Source organism: Rhinichthys klamathensis, unplaced genomic scaffold (genome assembly GCF_029890125.1).
Source record: "Rhinichthys klamathensis goyatoka isolate OS25496 unplaced genomic scaffold, OSU_Roscu_1.1 h1tg000223l_1, whole genome shotgun sequence".
Classification (NCBI taxonomy): domain Eukaryota; kingdom Metazoa; phylum Chordata; class Actinopteri; order Cypriniformes; family Leuciscidae; genus Rhinichthys; species Rhinichthys klamathensis.
This window is the reverse complement of record NW_026606747.1, coordinates 1,519,832-1,536,561: the sequence shown is the minus strand read 5'-3', so window position 1 is coordinate 1,536,561 and position 16,730 is coordinate 1,519,832. Positions and strand designations below refer to the sequence as shown.

Sequence of the window (16,730 nt, the reverse complement as noted above, 5' to 3'; positions counted from 1 at the left end):
ATTGATGCCTTTATTGGTACAATTACACCTACCTGATACATAATGATAATACTTTTGCATCAGTTCCACTGACATAGTAATTTCAAAATGCATTTAAATACTGTCACTTAGTGCGGTCTAGTTTATTTCTTGGTTTTGTGACAGACCGTATTGTCTGGTGTGTGTGTGAGCGGACGGTCTCGAGTGTGTATGTATGTCTTGTTTCATGTTGAGTGTTTGTTTATTCAACAAATACATGCGTTTACCATTTTAAATTCCTGTGTGGAGCGAATTTCAGGGCCAGTGAGATTAGATCTTCCACTTCTATTGACTTCATTGATTTGAAGTTCCTCTGTGTTGCTCCTAGAAATTAGATAAAATTTTAGATAAAATTTTATATCAAACAACAAATCATCTCCAAATTGTAACTACTTAAATTGACAATCAATATATATTTTTAAAAGGATTATGGAATTAAACTTTCCTATGATAAGAGAGCAAATCCTAAGCTCCTGGAATGCCATTTTTGTTTTCTTCCCTCTCATGCTGTAAGCACTTAGGACTTCATTGGTGGCTACTTTACGTAGCATTTTACGTACAGCCGCCCCTGGATTGGTACCCCCGATGGAGCGTAGGTAGTTAACCTAAAAAACAAACATGACAGTTATGTACCATAAAACCATAGAAATTAACCTAAAGGGATAGTTCCCCCACAAATGAGCATTGCTGGTATTTACACACCCTTATTTTTTTTTAAACCTGTATGGAGTTTTTTTTTTTTTTTTTTTACATGGAGGAAGATATTTTAAAGAGTGCTGGTAACCAAACAGTTTATTTTCCCCATTGACTTCCATTGTATATATGTTTCTATACTGTGGAAGTTAACAGGGAACAGCAACTGTTTGGTCATGTTAAAAAACAAATAAATAAAATGCAGGTTTAAAGAAACATCAGTGAGAGTAAATAACAGTTCACCCACAAATGAGTAAACTCATTGTAACAGCAGAAAATTATGCAACTATGCATTTTATTGTCATTGACAGCTGTAAATTGCTGTATTTATTACCATCTTTGTCCTAGTCTCTTTATTTTCTAATGAGGTGTCAAACTGTTTAAGCTCTTCTACAGTTTGACAGGGCCCATTTTCTAGAATGTCCTCCTCTGTCTCTACCCCTGGCACAGTCATAGCAGCCAACAGTCTTCTCTGCAGTGTGAGGATGTCTTGCTGGTTCTCGCAGAGCTCTTGTAACTTCTGCAAGACTTTTGTGCGGTAGTCTAAGACAAAAATAAATAAACATTATGGAATCAGTGTGGATGTTTGTGACAGACAGCTGTAAGCTTACTTTTTGTTGCTTCTTCGGATGAGGCCTGTGGTTCTCTTAAGAGGAGATCTGATATCTGATCTGCTGTGGCATAAAAAATACCTATGTTTCAAAATTGATATTACATACACATTTATGAATATCAATGATATTGTTACACACCTTGATGGGGTGGTGACACAGTTTGCAGTGAGCACGGCAATGATGCCTCTGCTGTAAATAAATTAATTTTTAATAAAATATAGATGTACAATAGGTATACATGGACATTAAAATGTTTAATAACATTTAAAACTTCTTACAAAATAAGTCAGGAGATCTTGGCTTTTCTTGATTGCCTGAGAAGAGAAAGAAATATATTACTTTAAGTCCATTATGGATTAAATCTTGAAACACATTTTTTTTATATTTATAAATCATTCTACTTACCCTTGTCTTGAGGATATGTTTTGGACAGTTGCTTATCTGACAATACAACAGAAATACAAAAAGACGTCTAGGTTGCTTTGAATTGTGCAAATAAAATGTAATGTACTGTGAAATTATGTAACAACTTACATTTAGGTGCAACAGGTTTCGACACCTTTTTCTTCTTTTTAACTCTGCAATCATCTGAAAGTAATGAATTTTTGCATGTTTTAATAAAGGCAAAGTTCACAAATGCCTTTAATGCCATAGTTCAATCATAAAAGATAAAATATAGTTGCAAAATCTAAAAACAAAAGAAAACCAACTGTGGTAGCGACCATGGCTGAGAAAACTTACTATACATTTTATTAAAAAACCACAACAACAACAAAAAGTCAATTACAATACCTTTGTTTAGCCAATCTGAAATCTCAAGTTCAACCAATATATTCAGAGCAACTACAGATTTCTGATTCAGCAAATCATTAAATCGGATGAAAAAAGTAAAGAAAAAAAAAGGTTGAATCTGCAAGAAGACCAGCTGAGCTAAGATAATACTAACACAATTTGAACACCTACCATCTGAAGAAATTTCTGTTTCAGACTGAAATCTCTTTGGCATTTTATGTGGCCTCTTTTTACTTGTGTCCTCTGTTTCAATATGTGACGTTTCGGTAACAAGCTGGCATTTCTGGGAGGCTTTGGCATAAGAGTCTGTAAAATATATGTCAAATAATATTATAGAAAAGGTTTTAACATCACCTTCATGAGTCAGGCAGCATACTTAAATCTTGAAATAGTATCACTATACCTGTTCTTAACCAAATTTTTTTCAGCAAGAACCGCCTCCACTTTTGCTTGTCAGGGATCGCATTGTTTTTTACCAACTGCCTTGAGTTCATGTAGGTCCAGTAACAGAATATTCCCTATTTAAAATGAATGAATGAATGAAAATAAATAAATACAATTAGCATTCACAGTGGATTTTCACATTGTAAGCATGAGTGTAAGTGTAATGTTATTTTAAAGTTTAGTGAATAAAAGCATACTTTGATCGTTTCCTCCAACCAAGTGGTTGGGATAATTTCTACAGAATTATCATCTGCAAACTCGACCACTGCAAAAGTCTCCATCTGTTGAGAGATAAAACACAATGCTTTTATATTACAAACGCCTGTCAATATGCACAACACAATCTCTGGTCCTGAATTAACAGTGCTCTTTGTCTATACGAGTTCACTCTACAGCAAGGGTCTTCTACCGGGGGTCAGCGGTACTGCAGGGGGCCCGCAAATTAGTGTTTGATCACAAATCATTTTTGCAATAACATGCTGGGTAAAAGAAAAGTCACAAAGTCAAATTGTTATATTCACCCTGAAACGAAAGCAAGACCATCCTCAGTCCAAGGAAGAACGACAGTAAACAGTTCAAAAGGCAGACCCTCATCTTCCTCCTCTCCCAGCCCAGTGTCCGGACATTACAAGAGGAAAACGTAGTCCGTCGGTTGTGGGGTGTTGTGGGGTGGGGTGGGGTGGGATGGGGAAGAGAGTTAAAGTGTATGCAGTATGGCCAAAAAAAATATTTCCTGGTTTTCTTCAATCATTACGGCAGTTTTTGTTAGCTGCTGTTCTGGGATTAGTGTCATTTTGGATTGTCTTGACTGCACTTTGAAACAACCAATCATCCGTGAGTCACATGGGTCTTTGAAAAGTGGTTGAGATTTCTCAAAAACCTTGCACAATAACATTCGAGAGCCTGACTCATGCATCTCTTCCCTCTCTTCAATGGCCATGCAACATTTCCCCTCCCCGAGAATGAAAGCATTGTTTGGTCGTGTCGTTTTGAACTTTGTGGTGACCACTGATTGAGTCTGTGGAAAATTTGACCTCTCCATCAGACGTTTGGCCACTTGAACAAGCGGCTTCTTTCCTGACCTTACGAGTCGTTTAAGCTTTCCCAGAAAGTTTTCAAATGGAAAAGCGCTGCAAGCGTCAAGACAACCAAAATTGATGGCCTCTGCTGATAGATGTATCATGGAATGTATGTTGTATACCATGAAATGATCACCATACAGTTCTTTAGTTTTTTCTACAAAGTATTTCATCAGCTGACTGCTGTAGCCATTGTGGTCCACTGCCGAATTTGGTGAAAGAAGAAGACCCAAGGCAACACTGAATGTCATAAAATGATCGTACAACTGGTCGGCCAGAATTCCTTATAGTACAATCTTGCCAGTGTACACGGCAAACTGCCGCAGTTCTGTTGCCTTCCACCTATCTATGTCATCCAGACCCCTTGGTTTTCTAGCAAAACAGCTGGGAATGTCTTTTCTGAGTGCCAGCAGCCGTTGGGTCACTTCATTGATTTGTCCAGCTGACATTCGCACATTCCGGTTTCCTCTCATCCACTCTGTGATCATTTTTTTTGTGACCCCCAGGCAGGCTTGGTGCATATAATCTATTGGAAATTGGTTGATCATGTCCAAAGGGAGCCTCAAAAATGGGGACACTGAAATGGCATCATCTTTCTGCCGTTTTGCCATTTCAGCACGGTATGTCTCATTTGTGCGTAGCGTGAGGTTGTCTGCCTTTGGATATGTTACTCTCCCAGAAACCCACAGGCCCTTCTGAGTGCACTTATCGCACCCGTAATATCCTGAGTACTGTTCTTATCTTTTTGACCATTGCTCTCGCAGGTGCATCACACACAACACATCTAATTTGAATTTGTATTCCTTCGAAACCATTGTCCAGGAGATCCTGAATGTCTTTAATGGCTTCCTCAACAAAATCCAAATCTTTTGGTTTGGAAGGACCAAGTGTCAGTGTCACCGGAAAGACTCTGATAGGTGTCAGGTGAATGGCACAGAGGATGGGCCATAGATTTGCTTTGTTGCTTTTGAAAATGGGCAGTCCATCTATATTGAATGATAACTCTAGTGTTGTTATTCCGTCAGTTACATCTCTTGGGTAGTGCTGCAACTGCTCGCTAAGACTCTCTCAAGTTGAAATGAACACACTCCATCCCTGACTTCATCACTGTTTTAATGTGTCTCGGAGTTTGCAGCAAGGTTCTTCCTGTTAAAGGCAGCTCTGGATGTCCATTTTTTCTAAGTCCCTTCAGAAGGTCATCAATGGCATTGTGTTTAATAAGGTGTTTTGTAGCCCAACCCTGCAAAAATGTTGTAAGTGAGGCTGGCTGCATTTGATTCACATCCTCAGGCCCTGAAGTGCAGTTGTCCTCACTGAAGACATGATCCTCATTCTCATGTTCTGAACTGCAGTTTTCTTCACTGGCCCCATTATCATCATTCTCATGTCCTAAACTGCAGATTTCTTCACTGACTCCTGTCTCTGCACATTTAAAAGCACCCCAGATGTCCTTGTCATTTCTTTCATCCACATTGACCTGATCTTCACCATGTTGAGATGTTACTGATTGTTCTCCAATAATCCTTTCAGTTAGTGACTTCCGGGCACATTTCCATTGCCTTGTGTACCTTTGCCTTCTGGATTTTGAGTTCATTCTAAATTCAGAATATTTGCTTTCATGAAATCAAGGAGACATATCCAAAAGTATTGAAAAGGGGTCCACATAGTTTCGTTATGTGTCATTTCTGAAATAAGTTATGCAAATAAAACTGTAACAGAACAAGTATTTATTAGGATTAATGGTCACACTTTATTTTTGCTAGTCCACTTTTAACATTCTACTAATTCTAAGTAACTTTTCAACTACGTCAACTAACTCTCATTAGAATGTATTAGGTATTAGTAGAGTGTAGTAGACTGTCAGTAGACTGTTACTGTTAAAATATTGAGCAGACAGTCAATTAATACTCTAATGACAGTTAGTTGACATGTTGCTTGCTACAAAGTTACTTATAGTTAGCAGAATGACTAAAGTAGACTATCGAAATAAAGTGTTACCGGATTTTTTTTTATTCATCAGGATTTGCAGTGTGGGCCACACTGTCCACATACAGTCAAGGACTGCGCAGTTTGGCACTGAACTGAATAGTTTCTAAATTATTAGCTTAGATAACATCACAACTTGACCAACGAGGGAGAGCAGAGAACAAAACTCCTGCTTGCCGAGGTTATTGGACTTCATTAATATTTTGAAGTGCCAATGTTGATACAGGTTTAGCAAGTTTACTATGTTCTTATCTTTTTGAGGGTGTAGAATAAAATAAAAATATTAATAACTAACTTTATAACTTTGCAGTGTTCTCTTAATTTTTTTTAAAAAAATGACCAAATATAAATCAGATTCAAAATAAAATATAGGCTTAACATAACAACACATTTAGGAGCAGCTAAGTAATATTACTTACCTTGAAATTAAAACTGAGGAAGACAATCCAAAATCTAATAAAACAAAGAAATGAAAAAATATATGAATCAAACCTGGTAACAGTCCTTAAGTTTCATGTTGCAGGTATGCTGCATTATGCCAATAAATACTGAAAACATGTACTTACAAAACCAAAACTGTTTTAGCTCTTAAAATAACTTTTGGGGTGTACAGTATATCGGGCTGCTGCGGACACAAGAAAAAGAGAAAAACTATAAACAAGGCTGAATATGTGTGATGGGCCTCTATACGAGTTAAAATGTTTCATTAATGGATACAGACTACTCAAAAAAATTGGAAGGGGAGGGGGGAGAGGAAGGGGAGGGGGGGAGAGGAAGGGGAGGGGGGGAGAGGAAGGGGGGGAGAGGAAGGGGAGGGGGGAGAGGAAGGGGAGGGGGGGAGAGGAAGGGGAGGGGGGGAGAGGAAGGGGAGGGGGGGAGAGGAAGGGGAGGGGGGAGAGCATAGACATCATATAGATAGACGCCCTATTGGCCGCTGGGCGCAAGAAATGCGGCCGCCATCTTAAACCGGTCATACTCCTATTTGCGTTGCATAGCAGCAGTAGATGCCAGAGCACTGTGCAGCATATTCCTGCTCAAATCGGTAGACCATCGCTCGGAGATTACTTTTCACATGTAATATTTAAGATTTAACACTACCGTACTATTAATTGTATTTTGTGAATAAAATATTCAATGTGTCCTGTATCATAGCTACATGTATGACCTTTGCAGCAAAACAAACCACGTGAAAATCAGTTCGGTATTCAGTGAGATATGATTAATTAAATGCGCTGACAGCTCATTGCAACTGCCAAACAGATTACACTGAGCGGAGCGGGCGACCGGTCTAAGATGGCGGCCCCTAGCGGTCGATAGGGCGTCTATCTATATGATGTCTATGGGGGAGAGGAGGGGGAGAGGAAGGGGAGGGAAGGGGAGGGAAGGGGAGGGAAGGGGGTTTAAACACGCAAATGACGTCACGCAGGGGGAGGGGTGGAGGGGGTTTAAATCATGATGTCACACATATTTAACGGAATTTAACGGCATTTAACTGTACTGACCCTACTGACTAGGCCTAATGTTGAAAAAATGCGGAAAGTCATTATTTGTGTGTGGAAAAGGCAGTCGGACAACCTTTTAACCATTTAATTTGTTTCATTTGAGAAAACGGATGTTATTTATTTTTAGTTGTTATAATAGCTGAGAGAAAAAAAACTGTTCAAACTGTGTCCTAAGATAATTTTTTACTTACTCTGGTCATATTTTGAAATGTCATAGCCTATTTATAGCTAGTTTTACACAATTTACATATTTGTTTATATGTAATTAAATGTTGTCTTTAAGGTAATTAAAATAATCTGATAAATAGGTACTTTACCTCAGGAAAACTCAGTCGTCCGTGGTGATCCAGTCAGAAGAGATGTCAGAAGAGATGTCCGCTATGTGGGCGAAGGGCACTGACCGCAGCTTTATATATCCCCTCTGCATTCTTTCGCGGGCTTGCCACGCGAGTGATATTTTATAAACTATGTAATTTTATAAACTTTATATATTTTCTTATTTTTTTAAAAATGTTATGTATACATCTAAAATACCTTTCGTTATTGTACCCCGGCATTAAATGACTGAATAAATAAATAAGTGCAGAGCGGCCGAGGGAGTTACTAGAAATGTAAAAAATAAAAATACAATAACCTATCTGGGTGTTGGCCTATGTTGTAAAAGACACTCAAAAGACATGTTCGGGTCTTTTTGACACAATGGGAAATGAATGGGGAAGACTATAAAAACGATAACTTGTCATAAAAAAATTTGATGTTGAAACATAAATGCACAATTTAAAAATAAAAAGACAATTTTTTGACAAAAATCAATCTCATGTAAAGGTTTGCTCACTCATTGCATTTTTACAATGGGGTAAATTTTTTGTTAAAAATGTACACAACACCAGAAAGCTTGATTTCAATCTTTTTAATTAGCACAAATAAATAGAAAATATAATAGAAACAGAAAAGTTTTTGGATAGGTCTAACATATATTCAGAAATACAGAATCTAAATAAAGTAGCTGAATCAACAGTAAAATAACACTGGTATTTTAGTCCTGACTATAAATTAAAAACAGGTTATTAATCCTGATTCCTTAAAATGAAAGCTATCTTTTGTTGTTTTGAAAACTTTAAGAGCTAGTGCACGGATCCTGTTTTCATTAGCCCTATACTGTTTTATGCTGATTTAAGACATAAGCGACTGTGTTTAGAGTACTCACCAAGACCGAAATGTTGTCATAATTTTTGCATGATTTCGACTGTTAAAGCAAAGGTGCTAGCCTAATCCGCGAAAAAGAAATTGTTTCTCGCGAGCTGTTTTATGAGGCGGCTTGAATGCTTGCAGAGAAAATTGCACACTTATTTTTTTAAGAAGTCCCTTATTTGCATCAAGCCTGCATTTATTTAATCAAAAATACAGAAAAATATTATTACAATTTAAAATAATGGTTTTCTATTTGAATATAGCCTACTTTTTAATATCATTTATTTAGGCTATGTGATGCAAAGCATAGCCTATATATAGCCTATATTGAGGAACTCCCTCCCATTATCAGGCAATGACATCACAACATCATTTAGCAAATTTTAAGTTTGCCTTTGCAGAATCTAAATGTTATTATTTTTTATTTAGATTGCAATTTAAAGAAAACGGAACCTATTTAGTTTCATATTTATGTTCAATATTAGCCTATAATATATACATGTCTATAAAGTAAATATTCAACAAAAGTGTATCAATTACAAGTAAGAGAAGTGTCAAGAACAGTTGTGTGTATTTGTGTGATTTTTGGAGACTAATCTCACCTGAAAGCAGTGAAAACAACAGCGAGAGAGGGAGTTTTGCTGCTTGTCAGTCGCAGTCCCGTGCCGTTTCCATGGCAACTCTGCGCAGCTCCAGTGTTTGAAAGCGACTCGAAAGTTCACGCGCACGGCCATTGATTAAACCACGTCAAAAGCATGCATTGCAGCATTTACAAATATAAATATCTAGAATTAGAACATTACTTTAAAAAAAATCTCATAAATTTTAAATTATGAATTTTAAACTAATTTTGGAGATATATGACCCATTCTATAATAGTTTAACAAATATGAAACTAGCCATTAAATAAGCACATTTAGACTAGTCATTAAATAAGCACATTTAGTTTCATATTTGTTAAACTATTATAATGTTATTTTTTTTCCATTTTTGTTAAACTATTATAATGTTATTTTTTTTCCATTTTTGTTAAACTATTATAATGTTATTTTTTTTCCATTTTTGTTAAACTATTATAATGTTATTTTTTTTCCATTTTTGTTAAACTATTATAATGTTATTTTTTTTCCATTTTTGTTAAACTATTATAATGTTATTTTTTTTCCATCTGCTGATTATGAAAATTGAACAGCATGATGAGCAATATATCGGGAGACATGATGGGTCAGACATGATTTTGACCACTTCATTAAGTTTTGTTTTGTTGAAAGCCTTTCTTTAAAGTGAATTTCGTTTTGTATAAATTGTATCTTAATTGTAATCAAATTTTCATCAACCAATCGCCTGGATATAAACATATAGCAGACAATATAATCATGACATGGATGCGCGGGCGCGATTGCATTGCGTGAACTGGAGAGCACATCTCATCATAAATTAACCGAAACTCAGGTAGGCCTATGCCTCACAGACATGAGGAACTATAGAATGCTTGAAATGTATTTTAAACAAAACAATTCAAAACGAAAATAAATAGGCTATGTAATCCATTATGTGCATTTCTATGCCGCCCCAGAAAATAAGCGCATTATTGATGCACAAGTCATTGTAGCATTTATTGCATGATCACATTATGGAAGGTTACAAAACAATAACTTAAAAAATAATCATTAGGCAACTTCTTTATAAGTTGTTTTGAAGTTATTCAAAAAATAACCTTCCAGCAACGTTCTGGGAACGTTGTTTTATGGTTGCAAAACAATAACTTAAAAATAACCATTAGGGAACGTTATTTATAAGTTGTTTTGATGTTATTCAAAAATAACCTTCCAGCAACGTTCTGGGAATGTTGTTTTATGGTTGCAAAACAATAACTTAAAAATAACCATTAGGGAACGTTCTTTATGAGTTGTTTTGAGGTTATTCAAAAAATAACCTTCCAGCAACGTTCTGGGAACGTTGTTTTATGGTTGCAAAACAATAACTTAAAAATAACCATTAGGGAACATTCTTTATAAGTTGTTTTGAGGTTATTCAAAAAATAACCTTCCAGCAACGTTCTGGGAACGTTGTTTTATGGTTGCAAAACAATAACTTAAAAATAACCATTAGGGAACGTTATTTATAAGTTGTTTTGATGTTATTCAAAAAATAACCTTCCAGCAACGTTCTGGGAATGTTGTTTTATGGTTGCAAAACAATAACTTAAAAATAACCATCAGGGAACGTTCTTTATAAGTTGTTTTGAGGTTATTCAAAAAATAACCTTCCAGCAACGTTCTGGGAACGTTGTTTTATGGTTGCAAAACAATAACTTAAAAATAACCATTAGGGAACGTTCTTTATAAGTTATTTTGGGGTTATTTAAAAGTAACCACCCTGCATCGTTCTGGGAACGTTGTTTTATGGTTACATAAAAATAAAACCTAAAAACAATGTTCCCCTAACGTTAGTATTTGGTTCCCAAAAAAATAACCAAACGGGAACCAAAAACTAACGTTAGGGGAACGTTATGTGTTAACTGGGCTGTTGGCTATAGCTTGTTTCAAAACTACTTTTTTCGCATGGAAATTTGAAATAGTTAGGGAACATTTCATACATATCGAAGTGCCATTTACTTAAACAATGCAAATTCAATCGTAAATATGCCTTTTGACGACCTCAATATCAGCGGTTCAAAATGTGATCTGATTTCTAATTTGCGATCGGTAGGCTATTACGTAGTTTAAACGACCCAGGCTCAAAATAGCGTTCCCATCAGTAATCGAGCTAACTGCCTATAACTAAGACAATTAAACAAAACTTTGTGGTTTATATCTCACCGTTTGATGTTATATAAATCAACTTACTTGGAGCAGTGCAAAGTTGCGTGTCCTGTCCGTCGTCCTCAGCTCTTGAAAGGGCGGGCAGAAGCATCTCCAACCGTTACTTCTACAACCCATTGCGTTGGGTTGACATTTATAAACCAACGTTGGGTCAAACTGACCCAACCCTAGATCCAACTGCCTCAACCCAACATTTGGGTTAGGGAAACAACCCAGCGCTTTTTAGAGTGTAGATAAAAAATAACAACCTCAAGAGACAAGAGGCCAATTTAAATTAAATACTTATAACGGGGTTGTCTTAGGTGGGGATCGAACCCGGGACTGCTGTGCTTAAGTGCAAGGTGTCTTCCACTGAGCTATCTCCCCAACAGTTGAGCCCAAAAGCAGAAGAGAAATGATCCAGAAAGTCTGTGTTCCTTTCCAAAAATATAATCTTTACTTGAAGAAAAAAATACAAAGTACAAATAAACAAGGAAAGCCGAGCTTCCATTAAACAGAAAAACAAAATAGACACGAGGGTCAAAAAGGCTTAATAAAGAAAAAACTTAACTTGAGAACTGAACACAAAGCACTGAGACACAGAGTACATAGTCTCAAGACTGAACACAAAGGCAGGGAACAAACAGACTTATAAAGGGCTAGACACAGGTGATGGGAATGAGGGTTAACGAGCAGAGTGCTGAACAAGGTTAGGGACGTTGGCACCATCTGCAGGAGTGGAGAGAACAGGACCCAGAGTATAAGTGCCATCTGTAGGCCTGGAGTGAGCATGGCATAGAAGACTCAAGGAGAGCACCCCCTGCTGGTCAGGAAGGGAACAGCAACCCAAAGATGAGATCTTTACAATACTAAAGAACATAATGGTGAATTCAATCTGAACTCAGATAAACATTCGCAAAGCTAAACCACTGTTAATTCTCCATACTAACTTTTGAACATGTTTGAAATTTTTATTTTATTTTAAAAGTTTGCTTTTAAATATTAATTGTGTATATTGTCACAATTATGTTCTGTCTAGTCGGCACCTGTTCTTGTTAGTTCCTATAATTAGTTAGGGCCTTTCTCAATCTGTGTTCTTGTCTGTACTTGTGTCCTTGTGTTCTTGTGAAACGTCATCTTTTGTGGCCCAAGTACTGTCCCAATACACAAGTTTGCATTTTGGCAAGAACAGTTAAAAATCCCGGATGTGTTCTTGACACGCCCATTTTACCGAGGATGCATCGGCTGGTAACTTGTGTGAACTTGACGGGAGAAATATCCCAGCATTCAATTCGGCATTCGAGGAAGGAGAGGCAGGTCAATACAGTATTTCGTTTTTCTACAATTACGTACACTATTTCATCACTAAATTCACTTCTGAGAACATTTGATGCGAGAAATCAACTGTGTAGATTTCAAATATTGGCATTTTACGAAAATGTATGGCTAATCGAAAATGTGCTCAAACGTTTTCGGAAGTGAGAATCTCCATAAGCGCCTGCGGGTGTAACGTTAGCTATCGAGCCAACCGGCCAGTTTGCTCACAGACTCGTTTTTCCCCACAGTCAAGAGACCATTGCAGCCTGGCTGTTATCGTCAATAATTCTCGTTATGTTTGGGTACTGCAGACGGTGTCTGTGCGGGGGAATTATTGCGCAATACCAGCAAGAACACATCGTCTCAAACTGTCAGCAGCGTTCTGTGTGCTCGTCACCTTGTGAGTTCATTCTTCCAAGAACAACTAGCAAGAGCGTTCTCCCCAAGAACACAAGTCCGTTCTTTGCATTCTTGGTTTTGAGAAACACCCTTAATCTTCCTCCACCTCAGTTTGGTCCCTTGTCGGTTAATGTAACAAGCAGGTTAACAGACTGTAACAGCATGTCCACAATGACATGCACACACGAACTTTAAAACTTATTTCCTTTGGAAATATACCTTCATCTGTCTGTTTCATCTGCCAAGCTGTGACATATATATTACTTATGTATTTAGTTTTAAAATATATTACTGGATAGGCATATAAATCACACAGAATTAGATTTATGGAAAATATTTCATAGATTAGAAATTAGAACTCAGCAAGATAACAATTGCCTAGTGCTTCTAAAAGGATCAACTAACCTCACTTTCAAAATATCGTGTGGGTGCAGTCTGATGAATGTCAGAGTAAAACAATTTGAAAGGCCCTATTTTTGAGATCAGCACATACAAGGCTTTTCCTTCCCAGGCTTCTTTGACACCTGTAAAATGTAAAAAACAAGCAAAACAATGCAAAGTCCTGACAAGACAGAATATGAAACTACAAAAAAAAAAAAAAAATCACAATTGAGGTTACATGTCTATCTTAAATTATGCAATGGTGTTCTCACAACTGGTGAATCCATGTGTTATTACTGTAATATGTATTACTTTTATTATTATAACTGTCTAAATTGTAGTTTAAGTACATACGTGATTCTATATCTGAAGAGCTGGACCCTGATAAAATGACTCCTGAGGATGCTGTGGCATGGACAGGTGGTGGAGATGCCGGTGAGGAGGGGCCTGACGAGACCACATGGACTGGTGGTGGAGATTGTGGGGATGGCACTGGTGGTGGAGATTGTGGTGATGGCACTGGTGGTGGAGATTGTGGTGATGGCACTGTTGGTGGAGATTGTGGGGATGGCACTGTTGGTGGAGATTGTGGTGATGGCACTGTTGGTGGAGATTGTGGGGATGGCATTGGTGGTGGAGATTGTGGTGATGCCACTGTTGGTGGAGATTGTGGGGATGGCACTGTTGGTGGAGATTGTGGTGATGGCACTGTTGGTGGAGATTGTGGGGATGGAGATTGTGGGGATGGCACTGTTGGTGGAGATTGTGGGGATGGCACTGTTGGTGGTGATTGTGGGGATGGCACTGTTGGTGGAGATTGTGGGGATGGCACTGGTGGTGGAGATTGTGGTGATGGCACTGTTGGTGGAGATTGTGGTGATGGCACTGTTGGTGGAGATTGTGGGGATGGCACTGGTGGTGAAGATGCCGGTGAGGAGGGGCCTGACGAGACCACATGGACTGGTGCTGGAGATTGTGGTGATGGCACTGGTGGTGGAGATGTCGGTGATGGCACTGTTGGTGGAGATTGTGGTGATGGCACTGTTGGTGGAGATTGTGGGGATGGCACTGTTGGTGGAGATTGTGGGGATGGCACTGGTGGTGGAGATTGTGGTGATGGCACTGTTGGTGGAGATTGTGGGGATGGCACTGGTGGTGGAGATTGTGGTGATGGCACTGATGGTGGAGATTGTGGTGATGGCACTGTTGGTGGAGATTGTGGGGATGGCACTGGTGGTGGAGATGCCGGTGAGGAGGGGCCTGACGAGACCACATGGACTGGTGCTGGAGATTGTGGTGATGGCACTGGTGGTGGAGATGTCGGTGATGGCACTGTTGGTGGAGATTGTGGTGATGGCACTGTTGGTGGAGATTGTGGGGATGGCACTGGTGGTGGAGATTGTGGTGATGGCACTGTTGGTGGAGATTGTGGTGATGGCACTGTTGGTGGAGATTGTGGTGATGGCACTGTTGGTGGAGATTGTGGTGATGGCACTGTTGGTGGAGATTGTGGTGATGGCACTGTTGGTGGAGATTGTGGGGATGGCACTGGTGGTGGAGATGCCGGTGAGGAGGGGCCTGACGAGACCACATGGACTGGTGCTGGAGATTGTGGTGATGGCACTGGTGGTGGAGATGTCGGTGATGGCACTGTTGGTGGAGATTGTGGTGATGGCACTGTTGGTGGAGATTGTGGTGATGGCACTGATGGTGGAGATTGTGGGGATTGTGGTGATGGCACTGATGGTGGAGATTGTGGGGATGGCACTGGTGGTGGAGATTGTGGGGATGGCACTGGTGGTGGAGATGCCGGTGAGGAGGGGCCTGACGAGACCACATGGACTGGTGATGGAGATTGTGGTGATGGCACTGGTGGTGGAGATGTCGGTGATGGCACTGATGGTGGAGATTGTGGGGATGGCACTGGTGGTGGAGATGCCGGTGAGGAGGGGCCTGACGAGACCACATGGACTGGTGATGGAGATTGTGGTGATGGCACTGGTGGTGGAGATGTCGGTGATGGCACTGTTGGTGGAGATTGTGGGGATGGAGATTGTGGGGATGGCACTGGTTGTGGAGATGTCGGTGATGGCACTGTTGGTGGAGATTGTGGTGATGGCACTGGTGGTGGAGATTGTGGGGATGGCACTGGTGGTGGAGATGCCGGTGAGGAGGGGCCTGACGAGACCACATGGACTGGTGATGGAGATTGTGGTGATGGCACTGGTGGTGGAGATGTCGGTGATGGCACTGTTGGTGGAGATTGTGGGGATGGCACTGGTGGTGGAGATGCCAGAGTGGAACAGGTTGAAGTCAGTACTGGCACTGGTGTTGGTGGTGGTGGAGATGCTGGTGAGAAGGGGGCTGCAAAGACCACAGGAACTGAAACTGATGGCGATGAAGACTTTATTTTATGTGGGATACGGGGTTGTTCCTCAACATGTAGCCTCAAATGATCTACATTTATTCTTGGGAATTTCACACCCCCCTCATCTTCCAGGTCTGCACTTTTCCCTTCCAATAAAGTGATCGTATAGGGGCCAAGAAAGTTTGCCTCCAGTTTGCCACCCTTTCTTTGTTGGCTCCTTATATTTTGCCTCCACACTCTATCCCCTACTTTGAATTTGTTCAGGGCTTTCTTTTGTTTTGTTTGTCGCCTAACCCTTTCTTGTGAAGCTCTGGTATTTGTATTAGCCTCAGTTAAAACCTCACTTATAGCAATAGCCGATTCTGTCAATTCTTCCACTGACATTGTGTCCTCCACACTCTTGTCAATCTGAAAAAAGTGCAGGACAATACTGTTAAAAAACTGCTACCTAATTATCATTAATGATATTTATTTGAAAATTGTAACAATCTGCAGTTATACCCGATAGTGCTCAGGTATTTCGGAAGGGTAATGGGCCTCTCTTCCAAACATTAAAAAGTACGGTGAGTACTTAGTTGTCACCTGCCGCTTTGCCGAAGCCCAAACATTACGGCATCTAGGTGTTTGTCCCATTCATTGGGCTTGTCTTTGACAAGCTTGCAAAGGGATCTAGTAATATATTTATATTAAAAAAAATCAGATTCAAAGCAGTGAGGCAATCTGAGAATTGAGAATACAATCATGTAATCCAGTATACAATAATCCAGTCAAGAAACGTCTGCAAGCTGGTGAGGTGAATGAGTGGGTGGGTTTACGGTGATGCACCAGGAAATAACTTTAGCAAATAAAAAATTATACAAAATAATTTAAAATAAGAAAAATCATTTAAATTAGTGCAGGAAATCCCTTGGTTCTGGGTAACTTTCTGTATAACCAACACAAAAGACAGTTAAAATATATATATATTTTATTAACAAAAGATACAATATACTAATAAAATACAATGACACTTCTAAAGAATGGTAAATGTGGAGTATTGAAAGTACTGAAAATACAAGTGAACTATGTATGGTAGAATGTTATCTGATATGTAATAGGGTGTAAAATATCTGATTTCTAATTTAAACAACAACTGAAAAACA

At 39.1% G+C, this 16,730-nt stretch overlaps 2 long non-coding RNA genes across 3 annotated transcripts; both read right to left on the bottom strand.

The window, feature by feature from the left end:
- Window positions 1–402: 402 nt before the first annotated feature.
- Window positions 403–1,752, bottom strand: LOC130097737 (uncharacterized). Of its 2 annotated transcripts, none has more exons than XR_008808338.1 (6): window positions 1,731–1,752; window positions 1,604–1,639; window positions 1,464–1,514; window positions 1,323–1,385; window positions 1,046–1,254; window positions 403–623 (listed from the first exon to the last, which is right to left on the bottom strand). It is a non-coding gene; the product is annotated as an uncharacterized LOC130097737 (long non-coding RNA). The 2 variants fall into 2 exon arrangements; XR_008808339.1 differs by having other exon boundaries at window positions 1,323–1,382.
- A 608-nt stretch (window positions 1,753–2,360) lies between these two features.
- LOC130097661 (uncharacterized) lies at window positions 2,361–2,838 on the bottom strand. The gene is made up of 3 exons (XR_008808326.1): window positions 2,759–2,838; window positions 2,521–2,635; window positions 2,361–2,423 (listed from the first exon to the last, which is right to left on the bottom strand). It is a non-coding gene; the product is annotated as an uncharacterized LOC130097661 (long non-coding RNA).
- Window positions 2,839–16,730: the final 13,892 nt, after the last annotated feature.